At 38.3% G+C, this 16,732-nt stretch overlaps 1 protein-coding gene and 1 long non-coding RNA gene across 4 annotated transcripts in view; one reads left to right on the top strand and one right to left on the bottom strand.

Annotated features, from left to right (window-relative positions):
• FAF1 (Fas associated factor 1) overlaps window positions 1-16,732 on the bottom strand; it is a 500,811-nt gene that overhangs the window by 422,293 nt on the left and 61,786 nt on the right. The window lies entirely within an intron of this gene.
• Window positions 12,016-15,088, top strand: LOC110146395 (uncharacterized). The gene is made up of 2 exons (XR_002316538.2): window positions 12,016-12,151; window positions 14,707-15,088. It is a non-coding gene; the product is annotated as an uncharacterized lncRNA (long non-coding RNA).

Genomic DNA, 16,732 nt, shown 5'->3' with positions numbered 1-16,732 from the left:
TCTCACACACTAGTAAAGTAATGCTCAAAATTTTCCAAGCCAGGTTTTAGCAATATGTGAACCATGAGCTTCCAGATGTTCAAGCTAGATTTAGAAAAGTCAGACGAACCAGAGATCAAATTGCCAACATCTGCTGGATCATCAAAAAAGCAAGAGAGTTCCAGAAAAACATCTATTTCTGCTTTATTGACTATGCCAAAGTCTTTGATTGTGTGGATCACAACAAACTGTAAAGAGATGGGAATACCAGACCACCTGACCTGCCTCTTGATAAACCTGTATGCAAGTCAGGAAGCAATAGTTAGAACTGGACATGGAACAATAGTCTGGTTCCAAATAGGAAAAAAGAGTACGTCAAGGCTGTATATTGTCACCCTGCTTATTTAACTTATATATAGAGTACATCATGAGAAACACTGGGCTTGATGAAGCACAACCTGGTATCAAGATTGCCAGGAGAAATATTAAAAACCTCAGATATGCAGATGACACCACCCTTATGGCAGAAAGTGAAGAACTAAAGAGCCTCTTGGTGAAAGTGGAAGAGGAGAGTGGAAAAGTTAGCTTAAATCTCAACATTCAGAAAACTAAGATCATGGCATCTGGTCCCATCACTTCATGGGAAATAGATGGGGAAACAGTGGAAACAGTGGCAGACTTTATTTTTGGGGTTCCAAAATCACTGCAGATGGTGATTGCAGCCATGAAATGAAAAGACACTCACTCCTTGGAAGGAAAGTTATGACCAACCTATACAGCATATTAAAAAGCAGAGACATTACTTTGCCAACAAAGGTCCATCCAGTCAAGGCTATGGTTTTTACCAGTAGTCATGTATGGGTGTGAGAGTTGGACTACAAAGAAAGCTGAGCACTGAAGCATTGATGCTTTTGAACTGTGGTGTTGGAGAAGACTCTTGAGAGTCCCTTGGACTGCAAGGAGATCCAACCAGTCCATCCTAAAGGAGATCAGTCCTGGGTGTTCATTGGAAGGACTGATGTTGAAGCTGAAACTCCAATAGTTTGGCTCCCTGATGCAAAGAGCTGACCCATTTGAAAAGACCCTGATGCCTGGAAAGATTGAAGGCGGGAGGAGAAGGGGACGACAGAGGATGAGATGGTTGGATGGCATCACCAACTCAAGGGACATGAGTTTGGGTAAACTCCAGGAGTTGGTGATAGACAGGGAGGCCTGGCATGCTGTAGTTCACGGGGTCTCAAAGAGTCGGACATGACTGAGCAACTGAACTGAACTGAAGCACAGCTCAGATAAAAAACCAAAAATTAAGGGCAAAGTGAGCATTCAAAAAAATAAAATCTCAGAATTTTCTGGTGGACTAGCGGTTAGAACTCCATGCTCTCACTGCTGAGGGTCTGGATTTAATCCCTGCTTGGGGAACTAAGATCCCACAAGCTGCGTAGCCCAAAAAAAAATAATCTCTACCAAATCAGTTGACACCCTAAACACTATGTATCAGGAGAAGATTTTTTTTTTTTAATGTTTATTTATCTGGCCACACCAGGTTACTTGTGGCACACAGGACCTTCAAACTTTGGGGCAGCCTGTGAGATCTAGTTTCCTGATCAGGGGTCAAACCTGGGTCCACTGCAATGGCAGCACAAGAGTTCTGGCCAGTGGACCACCAGGTAAGTCCACCTGAGAAGAATTTGAAGGCCTTGGTATACTGAGCAAAAGCCACTGGAGAAATGAGTCTCAAGCACAACCCAACTCAAAATCAGATCACAATGTATGACAAAAACCACTACAATACTGTAAAGTAATTAGCCTCCAACTAATAAAAATAAATGAAAAAAAAAAGCAAAAAAAAAAAAATCAGATCAATTCAAACACCTGCACTAAAGTCTTAGCATTAAGAAAGGCATGTCAATTTCCAGACATAAAATACTGGGTTGGCCATTAACTTTGTTTGGGTTCTTCCATAACGTCCCAAAAGAACTTGTGGCTAACCCAAGATTTACCTTAGTCTCTACTATCCTAGCAGTAAGTCAAGATGGCAGAGTAGAAGGGCATGCGCTCATCTTCTCCTGTGAGAACACCAAATTCTCAACTAGCTGCAGAACAACTATCGACAGGAGAATGTTGGATCCCACCAAAAAATGATACCCCACATCCAAGTGCAAAGGAAAAGTCCCAACAAAACAGTAGGAGGGGTGTAATCAAGTTTAGAATCAAACTTTATACTCAGCAGAGACAAACAAAACCTTGTGTGCACCAGAACCCAGGGAAAGGAGCAGTGACCTCCACAAGAGACTGAGCCAGACCTGCCTTTGAGGGTCTGAGGGTACCCTGGGCAGGCATGGGTCAGCAGTGGCCTGCCTGCCACAGGGTCAATGACACTGACTACAGCAGTCCTGGGGGCCGTGACATGTTGGCATAAGACCTTTTGAAGGAAGTCGCCATTAGCCAAACTATAGAGACCCCAAACAGACAACCCACAAACTGGAGAACAATTATACCAAAGAAGTTCTCGCACTGCTGCAAAAGTTCTAGAGCCTGCAACAGATTTCACAACCCGGTGATCTGGCAAAGGGACTGAGAAACCCCAGGGAATCTGACTTTGAAGGCCAGTGGGATTTGACTACAAAATGACCACAGGACTGGGGAAACAGACCCTTGTAAGGCACAACAAAACCTTGTTGGAGCAGGACCCAGGAGAAATGAGCAGTGATGCCACAAGAGACTGGGCCAGCCTTGCCTGTGAGTGTCATGGAGTCTCCAGTGGAGGTGGGGGTTGACAGTGGCCTGCTCTGGGGGTCAGTGGCACTGACTACAACAGTCTTGGGGGCTGCAGCATGCTGGTCCAAGTCCTTTTGAAGGAGGTCACCATTACCACCAACCCCTACCCTAGTCTGGCCTCAGGCCAAACTACAGGGAGAGAACAAAGCTCCACTCATCAGCAGAAAACTGGATTAAAGACGTACTGAGCATGGCCTAGACAACCAGAGCAAGACCCAGTTTTCGCCACAGCCAGTCCCTCTCATCAGGAAGCTTGCACAAGCCTCTTATCCTCATTCATCAGAGGGCAGACAGAATGAAAACCACAATCACAGAAAACTAACCAAACTGATCACATGGACCACAAAACTATGAGCCATGCCGTGCAGGGCCACCCAAGATGAATGGGTCATGGTGGAATGTTCTGACAAAACATGGTCCACTGAAGAAGGAAACGGCAAACCACTTCAGTATTCTTGCCTTGAGAACCCCATGAATAGTATGAAAAGGCAAAAAGGTATGACACTGAAAGATGAGCTCCCCAGGTCAGTAGGTGCCCAATATGCTACTGGAGAAGAGCAGAGAAATAGCTCCAGAAGGAATGAAGAGGCTGAGCCAAAGCGAAAACAACACCCAGTTATGGACGCATCTGGTGGAGAAAGTAAAGTCTGATGTTGTAAAGAATAATTCTGCATATGAGTCTGGAGTGTTAGGTCCATGAATCAAGGTAAATTGGAAGTGGTCAAACAGGAGATGGCAAGAGTAAACATCAACATTTTAGAAATCAGTAAACTAAAATGGACCAAAAAGGATGAATTTAATTCAGATAACCATTCTATCTATTCCTGTGGGCAAGAATCCCTTAGAAGTAATTAAGTAACCCTTATAGTCAACACAAGAGTCTGAAATGCAGTACTTGGGGTCCTTTAATGGACCAGAACCTGGTGGTCCAGAGTTGACGATAAAAAAGTGAGAGAAAGAAGCTAATATTCCCTGGGTTACGCAGAGAACTAATAAAGCCCTAGGACAGGGCTTGTACTGCTCACAGAGGCACAGGGCACCCTCTCGAGGAGGTCTTGAAAGCCCGGGCAGGACAGTGAGCTCGGCAGGTTTCCTCGCTCCAGAGAATTAGCCAGAGGGAGGGGGGCAGAGAGAGAGAGAGAGAAAGAGAAAGAAAGACACGGGGACCCAAGTCTCTGGTGGAGCAAGGGTGTTTTAATGATCTTTTTGTGAGTATACATAGGCTGTTGTACAAGGAATTTCTTTTGACAATGATGAAGATCAGAAAACCAAATGTACAGCAACGGTTATCAAGGGAACAAGGAATTAACACCAGTCATAAGGTCAGAAGACAATTCATATCTCAAGAAAGAGGGTCATGACTAAGCAGTTTTGCCATAAGGAGAATGTTTACTGAAGGAAATCCATGCATGTGTCTCATCCTATGACCTCAGTCCTGGGGGCAGCGAGCCATTCCACTCATTCCTGTTACCAGGAACTGATAAGGAACAGAGGATTTATGAGAGACAGAAAACAGCACACAGGAATCCTCCCGTTAAACGTTTCCTGACAGTACTCAGCTGCAATCTCAAAACAGAATGCTGTTTGTTTTCAAGGCAAACCATTCAGCATCATAGTAATCCAAGTCTATGCCCCAACCACTAATGCCAAAGAAGCTGAAGTTGACCGGTTCTACAGACCTTCTAGAACACACACCAAAAAAAGATTCCTTTCATCACAGGGGACTGGAATGCAAAAGCAGGAAGTCAAGAGATACCTGGAGTAACAGGCAAGTTTGGTCTTGAAGTACAAATGATTCAGGTCTAAGGCTAACAGTTTTGCCAAGAGAACACACTGTTCATAACAAACACTCTCATCCAACAACACAAGAATCGACTATACACATGGACATCACCAGATGGTCAATACCAAAATCAGACTGATTATTTGCAGCCAAAGATTGAGAAAATACACACAATCAGCAAAAACAAGACCAGGAGCTGACTGTGGCTCAGATCATGTACTCCTTATTGCCAAACTCAGACTTAAATGGAAGAGGGTAAGGAAGACCACTCGACCAATTAGGTAAGACCTAAATCAAATCCCTTACAATTATACAGTGGAAGTGACAAATAGATTCAAGGGACTAGATCTAATAGACAAGAGTGCCTGAAGAAATATGGATGGAGTTCTGTAACATTATACAGGAGGTGGTGATCAAAACCATCCTCAAGAAAAAGAAATGCAAAAGGACAAATGGTTGTCTGAGGAGGCCTTACATACAAATCGCTGAGAAAAGAAGAAAAGCAAATGGCAAAGGAGAAAAGAAACGATATACACATCTGAATGTAGAGTTCCGAAGAATAGCAAGAAGAGATAAAAAAGCAAAAACGTTCCTAAGTGATTAATGCAAAGAAACAGAGGAAAACAACAGAATGGGAAAGACTAGTTCTCTTCAAGAAAATTAGGGATACCAAAGGAATATTTCATGCAAAGATGGGCACAATAAAGGACAGAAACAGCATGGACCTAACAGAAATAGAAGTGATTAAGAACAAGGGGAAAGAATACACAGAAGAACTACACAAAAAAGATCTTAATGACCCAGATAACCACGATGGTGTGATCACTCACCTAGAGCCAGACATCCTGAAGGGTGAAGTCAAGTGGGGCTTAGGAAGCATCACTCCGAACAAAGCTAATGGAGGTGATGGATATCGAGTTGAGCTATTTCAAATCCTAAAAGATGATGCTGTGAAAGTGCTGCATTCAATATGCCAGCACACTGGGAAACTCAGGAGTGGCCAAGGACTGGAAAAGGTCAGTTTTCATTTCAATCCCAAAGAAAGGCAGTGTCAAAGAATGTTTAAACTACTGCACAACTGCACTCATTTCACATGCTAACAAAGTAATGCTCAAAATTCTCCAAGCTAGGTTTCAACAGTATGTGTACTGAGAACTTTCAGATGTTCAAGCTGGATTTAGAAACGACAGAGGAGCCAGATATCAAATTGCCAACATCCAATGGATCATAGAAAAAGCAAGAGAATTCCAGAAAAACACCTACTTCTGTTTCATTGACTATGCTAAAGCCTTTGACTGTGTGGATCACAACAAAGTGTGGAAAATTCTTCAACAGACGGGAATACCAGACCACCTTACATGCCTCCTGAGAAACATATATGCAGGTCAAGAAGCAACAGTTAGAACCAGACATGGAACAATGGACTGGTTCAAAACTGTGAAAGGAATACATCAAGGCTATACAGTGTCACCTTGCTTATTTAACTTATATGCAGAGTACATCATGCAAAATGTTGCGCTGGATGAAGCACAAGCTGGAATCAAGATTGCCAGAACAAATATCAATAACCTCAGATATGCAGATGACACTATTATGGCAGAAAGTGAAGAGGAACTAAAAAGCCTCTTGATGAAAGTGAAAGGGAGAGTGAAGAAGCTGGCTTAAAACTGAGCATTCAAAAAACTAAGATTAGCATCCAGTTCAATCACTTCATGGCAAATAGATGGGAAACAATGGAAACAGTGACAGAGTTTATTTTCTTTGGCTCCAAAATCACTGCAGATGGTGACTGCAGCCATAAAATTAAGACACTTGCTCCCTGAAGAAAAGCTATGACAAATCTAGATAATGTACTAAAAAGCAGAGGCGTCACTTGGCCGACAAAGTCCATATAGTCAAAGCTATGGTTTTTTGAGCAGTTACGTACAGATGTGAGAGCTGGACAATAAGGAAGGCCGAGTGTCGAAGAACTGATGCTTTTGAACTGTGGTTGAAGCCTTGGAGAAGACTCTGGAGAGTCCCTCTGACTGCAAGGAGATCCAACCAATCAATCCTAAAGGAAATCAGTCCTGGGTGTTCACTGGTAGGACTGATGTTGAAGCTGAAGCTTCAATACTTTGGCCACCTGATGTGACGAACTAAGTCGCTGGAAAAGACCCTGATGCTGGGCAAGATGGAAGGCAGGAGGAGAAGGGGAGAACAGAGGATAAGATGGTTGGATGGCACCACCAACTCGATGGACAGGAGTTTCAGCAAGCTCTGTGAGATGGTGAAGGACTCAGAAGCCTGGCGTGCTGCAGTCATGGTGTCATAAAGAGTTGGATATGACTGAGCAACTGAACAACTACTATCCTACATAAAATGTCCAGCTTTCAACAAAAATTGCAAAGCATGCCAAAAGGCCATGTAAAGCACATTTGCAAGTGACAAGCAATAATCAGAAACCTACTTAGATAGGACACTAAAATTGACAGGGAATTTAAATGCATATGATCGAAATATTAAAGGCTTTAATGGGAAAAAAGGACAACATATAAGATCACATGAAAAAAAATTTGGGGGGGTTAAAACAGGAGATAGTTAAAAGAGGCTATGTTAGAAATTTTTTAAAAAATGATAATACAGTAACAGATGAGGAATATCTTCAACAAGTTTATCAGTAAAATTGACACAAGGAAAGAATCAATGAACTTGGAAGACAGGTCTAGAGAAGCTACTCAAACTGAAACATATAGAAAAAAAAAATAGGGAAAGAACAGAGCATTAAAGATGTGTAGAACACCAAATTGCACTATTTAATATATGCAACACAGAAGGATAAGAAAGAAAGAAAAGAGCAGGAAAACATAATAACCAAGAATTTTAAAAACCAACTAAAGAGAGCTGGTGGTTGCACAACACTGTGAATACACTATATACCACTCAACTATATACTTTAACTGTATGTTACATGAATGTAGTCTCAAAAAGAAAAAAATCTTCAAAGTCACAGATCTAAGAACATCAAGCTGTATTACAAAAGCTACACACACAAACACACACACACATACACACACATACCCCATTGGGTAGATCACAGTCAAACTGACGAAAAACAAAAAGAAAATCTTGACAGCCACAGGAGAGGAAAAAGACTTTACAAACAAAGGAACAACTATAAAAATAGCAATGGACTTCTCTCCACAGACCAAGCAAACTAGAAGATAACAGTATGGCATCTTTAAAAAGGTAGAGGGTAAGGAAAAAAAAAAAATTCAGTCCAGAATTCCATACCAGTGAAAGAATCTTTCAAAGAATCTTTCAAAATAAAGTCTTTCTCAGACTGAAAAAGCTTATGAGAATTTATTGCCAGCAAACCCACACTACAAGAAATAAAGGAAGTAGTTCAGGCAGAAGTATGATACCATATAAAAACTTAAACCTACAGAAAGAAATAAAACAAATACAATTAAAATTTAATTATTTTTCCTTATATTTTATTGCTCTAAAAGATAATTATCTGAAGAAAAATTGTAGCAACATATTATTTGTTATAGCATATGCAAAACTAAAATATATGAGAAGTTAAAGTCACTCAGTCGTGTCCGACTCTTGTGACCCCCATGAACTGTAGAGTCCATGGAATTCTCCAGGCCAGACTACTGGAGTGGGTAGCCTTTCCCTCCTCCAGGGGATCTTCCCAACCCAGGGATCAAACCCAGGTCTTCCACATTGCAGGCATATTCTTAACCATCTGAGCCACAAGGGAAGTCCAAAAACATATGAGAACAACAGTACAAACAATAGGTGAGAAGAATTGGAAATACAATGGTATAGGACCATCACACTACACATGAAGCAATATCTTTTTATTTAAATGTAGATTTTGGTGGCTTAAAGATTGTATTTTAAAACCTAGGACATCTACTAAAAAACCATTTCAGAAGAGATATTACAATAAATCAACAGAGGAGAAAAAATTAGTGGGCAAAAGTTTAGTGAAAAAACAAGATATGTGTATCATCTCAATGTATCTCCTCACATGGTATTGACTAATTACAAAGGTGAAGAAACCTGGGAGACATCATCTTAACCAAGTGTCAAAGTTAACACCATCAATAATAAGACACATTAACATCATGTACCTCCTGTTGCACTGAGAAAGGCACAAAATTACATCTGTGGTATTCTTGCCTAGAATGTATAAGCTTAGTCTATCATGAGAAACATCATACACATCTAAACTTAGCAATATATTGCATGATATCTGAAATGTCATGGTCTCCAAAAGTGTCATGGTCATGAAAAAAAGATCACAGACTAGAAAGGGCTAGAAACACATGAAAACTAAATGCATTGTGGAATTTAGATCAAATACTGAACCAAAAAAAGTACATTAATAGAATATCTAGTGATATTCAAATAAAGTCTGTTGTTCAGTTAATAGTATTGTATCAACAGTATAATAGTACCAAAATATAGTACTATACCAATTGTATTGTGTTTATGCAAAATGTTAACATTAGAAGTCTGATGAAGGGTATCAAGAACACTGCAGTATTCTGCAACTCTTCTGTAAATCCCTAGTATTTTTAGATGTTCTTATGCCCTTTATGCCCTACACACGTTGTTATACATGCTCCAGAGTTATGGAAACTCATTCATAATGAAATTGTTTAGTTTCTAAGTCATGTCTGACTCTTTTGCAACCCCATGGACTGTGACCGACAGGCTCCTCTGACCATATGATTTCACAGGCAAGAATACTGGAATGGGTTGCCATTTCCTTCTCCAAGGGATCTTCCCGATTCAGGGATCGAACCAATGACTAACACAGAGCATACTTAGTCTTCAGTTCAGTTCAGCTCAGTTCACTCACTCAGTCGTGTCTATTTGCGACTCCATGAACTGCAGCACGCCAGGCCTCCCTATCCATCACCAACTCCCAGAGTCCACCCAAACCCATGTCCATTGAGTTCATGATGCCATCCAACCATCTCATCCTCTGTCGTCCTCTTCTCCTCCTGCTCTTAATCTTTCCCAGCATCAGGGTCTTTTCAAATGAGTCAACTCTTCACATCAGGGGGCCAAAGTACTGGAGTTTCAGCTTCAACATCAGTCCTACCAAGGAATACCCAGGACTGATCTTCTTTAGGACGGACTGGTTGGATCTCCCTGCAGTCCAAGGGACTCTCAAGAGTCTTCTACAACACCACAGTTCAAAAGCATCAATTCTTCTGTGCTCAGCTTTCTTTATAGTCCAACTCTCACATCCATACATGACCACTGGAAAAACCACAGCCTTGACTAGACGGACCTTTGTTGGCAAAGTAATGTCTCTGCTTTTTAATATGTTGTCTAGGTTGGTCATAACTTTCCTTCCAAGGAGTACGCGTCTTTTAATTTCATGCATGCAGTTACCATCTGTAGTGATTTTGGAGCCCAGAAAAATAAAGTCCGCCACTGTTTCCCCATCTATTTCCCATGAAGTGATGGGACCAGATGCCATGATCTTAGTTTTCTGAATGTTGAGATTTAAGCCAACTTTTTCACTCTCTTCTTTCACTTTCATCAAGAGGCTCTTTAGTTCTTCTTCACTTTCTGCCATAAGGGTGGTGTCATCTGCCTATGTGAGGTTATTGATATTTCTCCCAGCAATCTTGATTCCAGATTGTGCTTCCTCCAGCCCAGTGTTTCTCATGATGTACTCTGCATATAAGTTAAATAAGCAGGGTGACAATATACAGCCTTGACGTACTCCTTTTCCTATTTGGAACCAGACTGTTGTTCCATGTCCAGTTCTAACTGTTGCTTCCTGACCTGCATACAGGTTTCTCAAGAATACCTTAATATCTCAGGAACTATGAAACAATGTTTGTCACTGTTTACTATGGAGAGAGTTTAAGCTTGGCTATCATTTTTTTCAAAACATACAGCAATTCTGTGTTTGACAGTAATCTGCCCACAAGAGAAAGAAGTATTAAATGAGGACCCCAAAATATATAGTTAAAAAATTACTAAGTTATCAAGTTAAACAAAACCTAAACCAAACAACAAAAGCCAAAAATAGATTATTAAAAGATTGAAGAGTAGATCATCAGCATTCTCACCTCGGAAAAAAAAATGTTTAATAAGAAATATAAGTAAGAGGAAATGAAGAAAATGCAAACCACAGGATACATAGGAAGGAACTATAAATGCTTTTATGTGAACATTTTAAGCAAAATTTTACTTAAAGACAGAAATACAACTAAACTTTTTAAGAAACTATATTGCCATTAAGTAGCAAATTATTTAAAAATTGTCAGTATAAATACAAAGTTCTAAAGATAGTAATTTAAAATACCACATTACTTTTTCTTTCCAAGCACACACTGATTTATGTCAGCTAATCCTTGAAACCAGCAGAAAGAACAGCAAGTCATCACATTTACAGGTGTAATCACCAGACCACTTATTTTGTGCTGCAATGATATTTTGTTCAAACCACTTCCAGTAAATATTACTCAGTCATTAAAAAGAATACATTTGAATCAGTTCTAATGAGGTGGATAAAACTGGAGCCTATTATACAGAGTGAAGTAAGCCAGAAAGAAAAACCAATACAGTATACTAACACATACATATGGAATTTAGAAAGATGGTAACGATAACCCTATATGTGAGACAGCAAAAAAGACACAGATGTATAGAACAGTCTTTTGGACTCTGGGAGAAGGTGAGGGTGGGGTGATCTGAGAGAATAGCATTGAAACATGTATATTATCATATATAAAACAGATCGCCAGTCCAGGTTCGATGCATGAGACAGGGTGCTCAGGGCCGGTGCACTGGGATGACCCAGAGGGATGGGATGGGAAGGGAGGTGGGAGGGGGGTTCAGGATGGGGGACACATGTACACCATGGCGGATTCATGTCAATGTATGGCAAAACCACCACAATACTGTAAAGTAATTAGCCTCCAACTAAAATAAATAAATTAAAAAATAAAAAATAAATAAACCACTTCCAGAAACAGAAATAAATTAGTTACATATAATATCAAGGCATTCAGTTGAAAATAAACCCATTTTTCAAATGAAGTTAACTTGTAAGTTAGCAAGCTTTGTAAAATATCAAGATCAAACTACATCTAATTGAACTGAACAACTTTAAAAACAAAACCATGTACATTTTTACTTTCTTTTAAATGTTCAAGTCATAGCCTTTGGCTTAATTTCATAGCAGTAAGGGGACTCCTTACTACATGCTCCATTTGAAGAGTGTACCTGTGTTCTAAATCATAGGTTAGATAAGTAGTACCAGAAATCAATAAATATTAAGCCATATTTCCAAATTTCACTTAACAATGGGCATATCATTCCCTGCTGGGTGATTAACATACCACATTCTCACCAAGTCTTAAACCCTCTGAACTTTCATCTATCATGGGTTTTATAAAAGAGGAGATGTCTGTAATAGAGTATGTATGTATGTAATGAGAGTAGTTCTAGAACTAGAACTAGATTACATCCAAAGGAAAAGTAACATATGAAGCAAAAGCCAATAAAGCAGTAAGCAGAAAGCTAAGCTGCAGTCTGGGGGAAAATGTGGGCCTCAAACAGTTTTGACTTAATCATGTGAACCAAACTGTAAGTCTAGTGAACTGAGAATTTCATGTTTGTAAAAACTCAAGTTTTCCTTTGAGAGGCAGAAAACAATTCTTTCATATCCACTTAATGATACATTAAGTAGAACTGATCTTTTATCACACTTAGTTTTCTCCTGAGAGGCAGAACTGTGAAAAACTTCAAAGAGGTTGGATTAGAGCTTTCTTTACAGTAGAATAGTACAACCAGAAATAAATAGGAGACAAAAAATTATTTTTGAGATGCCAAGAAAAAAACTTGCAAAGAAAAGGATTTCTTTGTGAATAATATTTCTCAAAAAGCCACAGCAGGTAGAAACCATCTAAATTTTATTCACAAGATAATGAAATCAGTCCAATCTATTCCTTATATAACTGGGCCTCCCTCTTTCCCTCTTTCCTCAAATCTTATGTTTGCCAGATAAGGAAGACTGACAGCAATAAGAGTCACAAGTCTGAATAGCAAAGACTTTTCCAATATCCAAATAATGGAAATGGAAAACAGACTTAAAAATAAGTATGCTAACAATATCAGTCAAACATTTTAGTAAGCAACTACCATATGCTAAAGCAAAATTAATAAGAAACATACTTTCTTTCCTCCAGAATATTAGAACCTATTTGAAATCAGAGCATAAACATATTTAAATTACCACTATGTAATTATAGCAAAAGCTCTTTCATTTGACAACGTGAAATAAGCTGTGAGTGACAAAAAAGTACAGGAGTTCAGAAAAGATTAACACACTGCAGAAAATCTAGTAACCTTAAAACTACAATATTAAAGCTATTAAAATTTTAAAGGGGAAACCCAAGTTCAAAACCACAGTTTTACCCCTTATCAGCTGAGTGAACATGAACAATTTACTTAAAGCACTGGGCCTCAGTTTCTCATCTATAAAATAAAGATAATATCTATCTATCCACCTTAAAGATAATATCTACCTGCTGGGAAGATTAAATGAAATAATGTAGGTAAATCACTTGACATGACACCGAGCACAAAGCAGACCCTCAATAAAAGGAGAGAAGGTAGAGGTGGGTGGATGATGGTCAAATTACAAACTGAGAAACTAAAAACTTCTGTAGAATTTTAAAGCGCTTATAGTCCCATAAAACCAGGGAAACAAAGAAGGCTACAGCAAAGGAGGAGAAACTGATATGATGAGGTATTCCTTCACAGTAAAATCTCTTTTGTCACAGCAAAGATCTGTGCAGATATAAGCCAGTGTCTAATGGCCACTGATGAAGCCCAGCACTCAATGCTTGGCTGCTTTCTGACGATGACAGAGACTCATTATGTCACTGGTTAGACTGGTTCATTCATAAAACTGCAGGTGTTCCTAACACTGTATAAAGTAGCAAAGCAATGCACATTCGAGGAACTCTATAGCCACATCTTGAGTAAGGTAGAAGAAGAAATTGTTCTATCACATTTCAGGATAATTATTAAAACACATTTCTTCAAAAGTGAAAATTGATAGAATGGAAATGTCTCAAAGCACCTCAATGAATCTCAAAATGAGACAGATGATGTGCATAATTTTCCTTGGGTTTGACTCCTTAGATTTACTGTCTTTACTATAAACTTCTATTAATACAAAATTATCTTTGAAGACTACAAATTCAGTAATGATCCAAAATTGGACACGGTGATTTGCTTCACTTTTGCCCTAAGTTGGGACATGTAGTTAAAGATAAATACAAGCACTCTGAATAGAGCCTTTCTTCAACAAAGCAGCTATGTCAGCACAGGCGGCAAATTAGAGCAGAAACTGAGTGCAAAGTTCAAAAATCATTTCCAAAGAGCATGGAGTACTTAAAATGCAGTATGGCTAGGTTAATGTTTACTTGTACTTTATTTCACTTAGCATTGGGTTAAGTATCCATCAAATAGCTTCCCCTGGATCTCCTAGAGCTCAGTGGAAATATTAATTTATTGAAGGAGTTTCATATGTATAGACCTTCCATGAAACAACTAGCACAGCATCTTGTCCGTTATCTATGTCATAAAGCTGTTAAAAGGATTAATCAAAATGATAATATGCACAAGTGTTTCAAACTTATCAAGTTCCATTAAAATATTTACTTGTACTATAATTCATAATTGACTGTTTTTATAGAATATTATTAGAAATTAAGAAATAAGTAGACTCTTCATAAATATTTAATGTTTCAGAGATCTTGAGTATAAACTAGTCCAAATTCCTTAATTTTATATGATGTTCTAAGAGAAGTAACTTGGCCTAGGCCACACTGAATAAAATTGTAACAAGAAGTTTGAAAGTCAGAGTCCTTGATTGAAGATGAATGCAATGAGTTTACCATGATAGTTAGCTGCCTCATATTTTGATTACTCAAAATAAACACAAGCTGCACAGACTACTACTCTCCACTGGCCCCAAATCTTCTATACTGAAAACAGAATATGAGCAATGGGTCAATACTGGAGCCCAGATTTATAATTTATAATATACAGTGATCATGCAGCATGCTTCCATGTAAGAAGGCAATTCTTTGGTAAAAGATTCTAATTCATTGCTAATAATTCTTCCTTAGGTATTCACCTTCCTGGATGTACATTGAAAATACTTGTCTGCAAAGGAGGAATCACTGCAATGACATTAATCTTAACTAAAAATGCATAACAACGTGAAAAATGTAGTCTGAAGTAGATAGAGATACCGGGAGTAATACTACAGGATTCACATCAAGTGGATCAGTATCTCAAGATGCTTACCAATATTATTAAAGTTGATGTTATTTTGTTTTCAGAATTTAGCATATATAAGCCAAACTGCAGCTGCCCCCAAAATAAGCAGTCAATTATAGGACACTTAAAACACTGGGTTTGGAAGCACTGTTCTGTGGACAGCTATATAATGAAAATAATGTACACGATCAGAGAAAGTGACTAATAATTAAAGTTGCTAGGACTGGGCTTTCATACAAAGTTCTTTTTTATTTGTATGTTTAAATCTATAAAATGGCAACAATATTTGCAATCATTACTTTTTCAGGAAATTATACCCATTTCTGAGTATAATATGCATGTATAAAAGACCACCTGTCTTACCAACTTCTCAGTACACTTCAGACACCATATAGTGTTAACATGTTTTTAAGCTTCCATTGTATTGCGCGTAAATCTGGGTAAACTGTAAGCATTCAGTACCAACAGAATGAGTTTTCTGTTACTGAACTTTTAAATTTCATTACAATTCCAGACCGTGATGCCCAACTTACATTCCTCTCCACACCTCTAGTAAAATATGCACAAAAACACTGGAGGAGATGTCTAACTGATACGTATAGCAAATCTGAAATACAAACATGTCCTAAGTTAACAACTTAAACTATGCAACCTCTTCCACAAGGCCCATAAAATACAAAGTAGTGATAATCATAATTTAAAAACACAAAATACAATGCACAGACAAAATATATAAAACACCACATAAAAAGTTTCATCATCCTAATGAAAGTTTGAACTAGTAATGGATTATTCAAAATACTTGCTTCGTTCATTAAAAGCCACAATGTAAAGTGAGTTCTACATAAAAACAATGTAAATGAGAACTTTTAAGGAGTAAGATAGTTACACAGCACAGCAATCGTTTACTGTGAATAAAAGTGGATTATGTGCAAAGAAAAGCCAGCTAAGACAAATATTTCAAAAAAAAAAAGCCAGTTTAAAACTGTGAAAGATAACCCAACAAAGGATGTTTGGGCCCAACAAAGTATAAGACTGCATTTCTGCAGAAAAGACAGCATCACTGTTTTTAGCCCAAATGCTATTTGAATATTTTTCCAAATTTTAACTCACAGTTGGAGAATTTCTGTACCATTCCATTATTTAACTACCTGGGAAAATCCTCCTCTTGCAATATTCTAGATTATTGGGTTGAGAAAATAGCCAGATTCAGTAAGAATTTGACCTTCAAAACTAATGAAACAGACCAATATGAAGCAGACAGGAAAGAACTTATAGCCATTCCCCCAAAAATTGTAATTCTTACTTCAAAGACCTGTAGTCCATTACTCCCAATATACAACCTCCCTTTACTCCAATACCATGCATGAGTGGCTTGGTGAGATTTTTAACCTTAACCAGTAATTTGCATTGGCCTCTCCAAGAGATACTCTAAAAATATACATACTAAATAAAGCAATGTTCTTGCTATTGCAAAAGAAATTGCAAGACAAGAAACCTGGTGATATTATTTCAAATAAGCTACTGTCCTTTCCTCCTTCCACCACATAGAAATCAGGAATATGTCACCTCTATCATGCTTTGTTAAGAGAATCACAGTGGTGAAAGCATGGTTTTGAAGTCAGGCCATACAAATATTTATAAACTTTGACAAGTGCTAAAACATGAAAAAATAAGATAATGAAACAGGCAACCCTAAAAATGTATATAAGTCAGTAGAAATTTAAATTAGCGCAACCAATCTGGAAGGTAATATAACTATAATTATCCAAAAGACTAAAAATATGTGTATAATTTGACCCAGAAACTCAAATTATTAACTGAATTTATTCACTGTCTTCCAGGAAAACAGTAGGTTAAATATGCAAGGAT

Source organism: Odocoileus virginianus, chromosome 5 (genome assembly GCF_023699985.2).
Source record: "Odocoileus virginianus isolate 20LAN1187 ecotype Illinois chromosome 5, Ovbor_1.2, whole genome shotgun sequence".
NCBI lineage: Eukaryota > Metazoa > Chordata > Mammalia > Artiodactyla > Cervidae > Odocoileus > Odocoileus virginianus.
The sequence above is the reverse complement of the archived record's forward strand: the minus strand, read 5'-3'. Positions and strand labels throughout refer to the sequence as shown.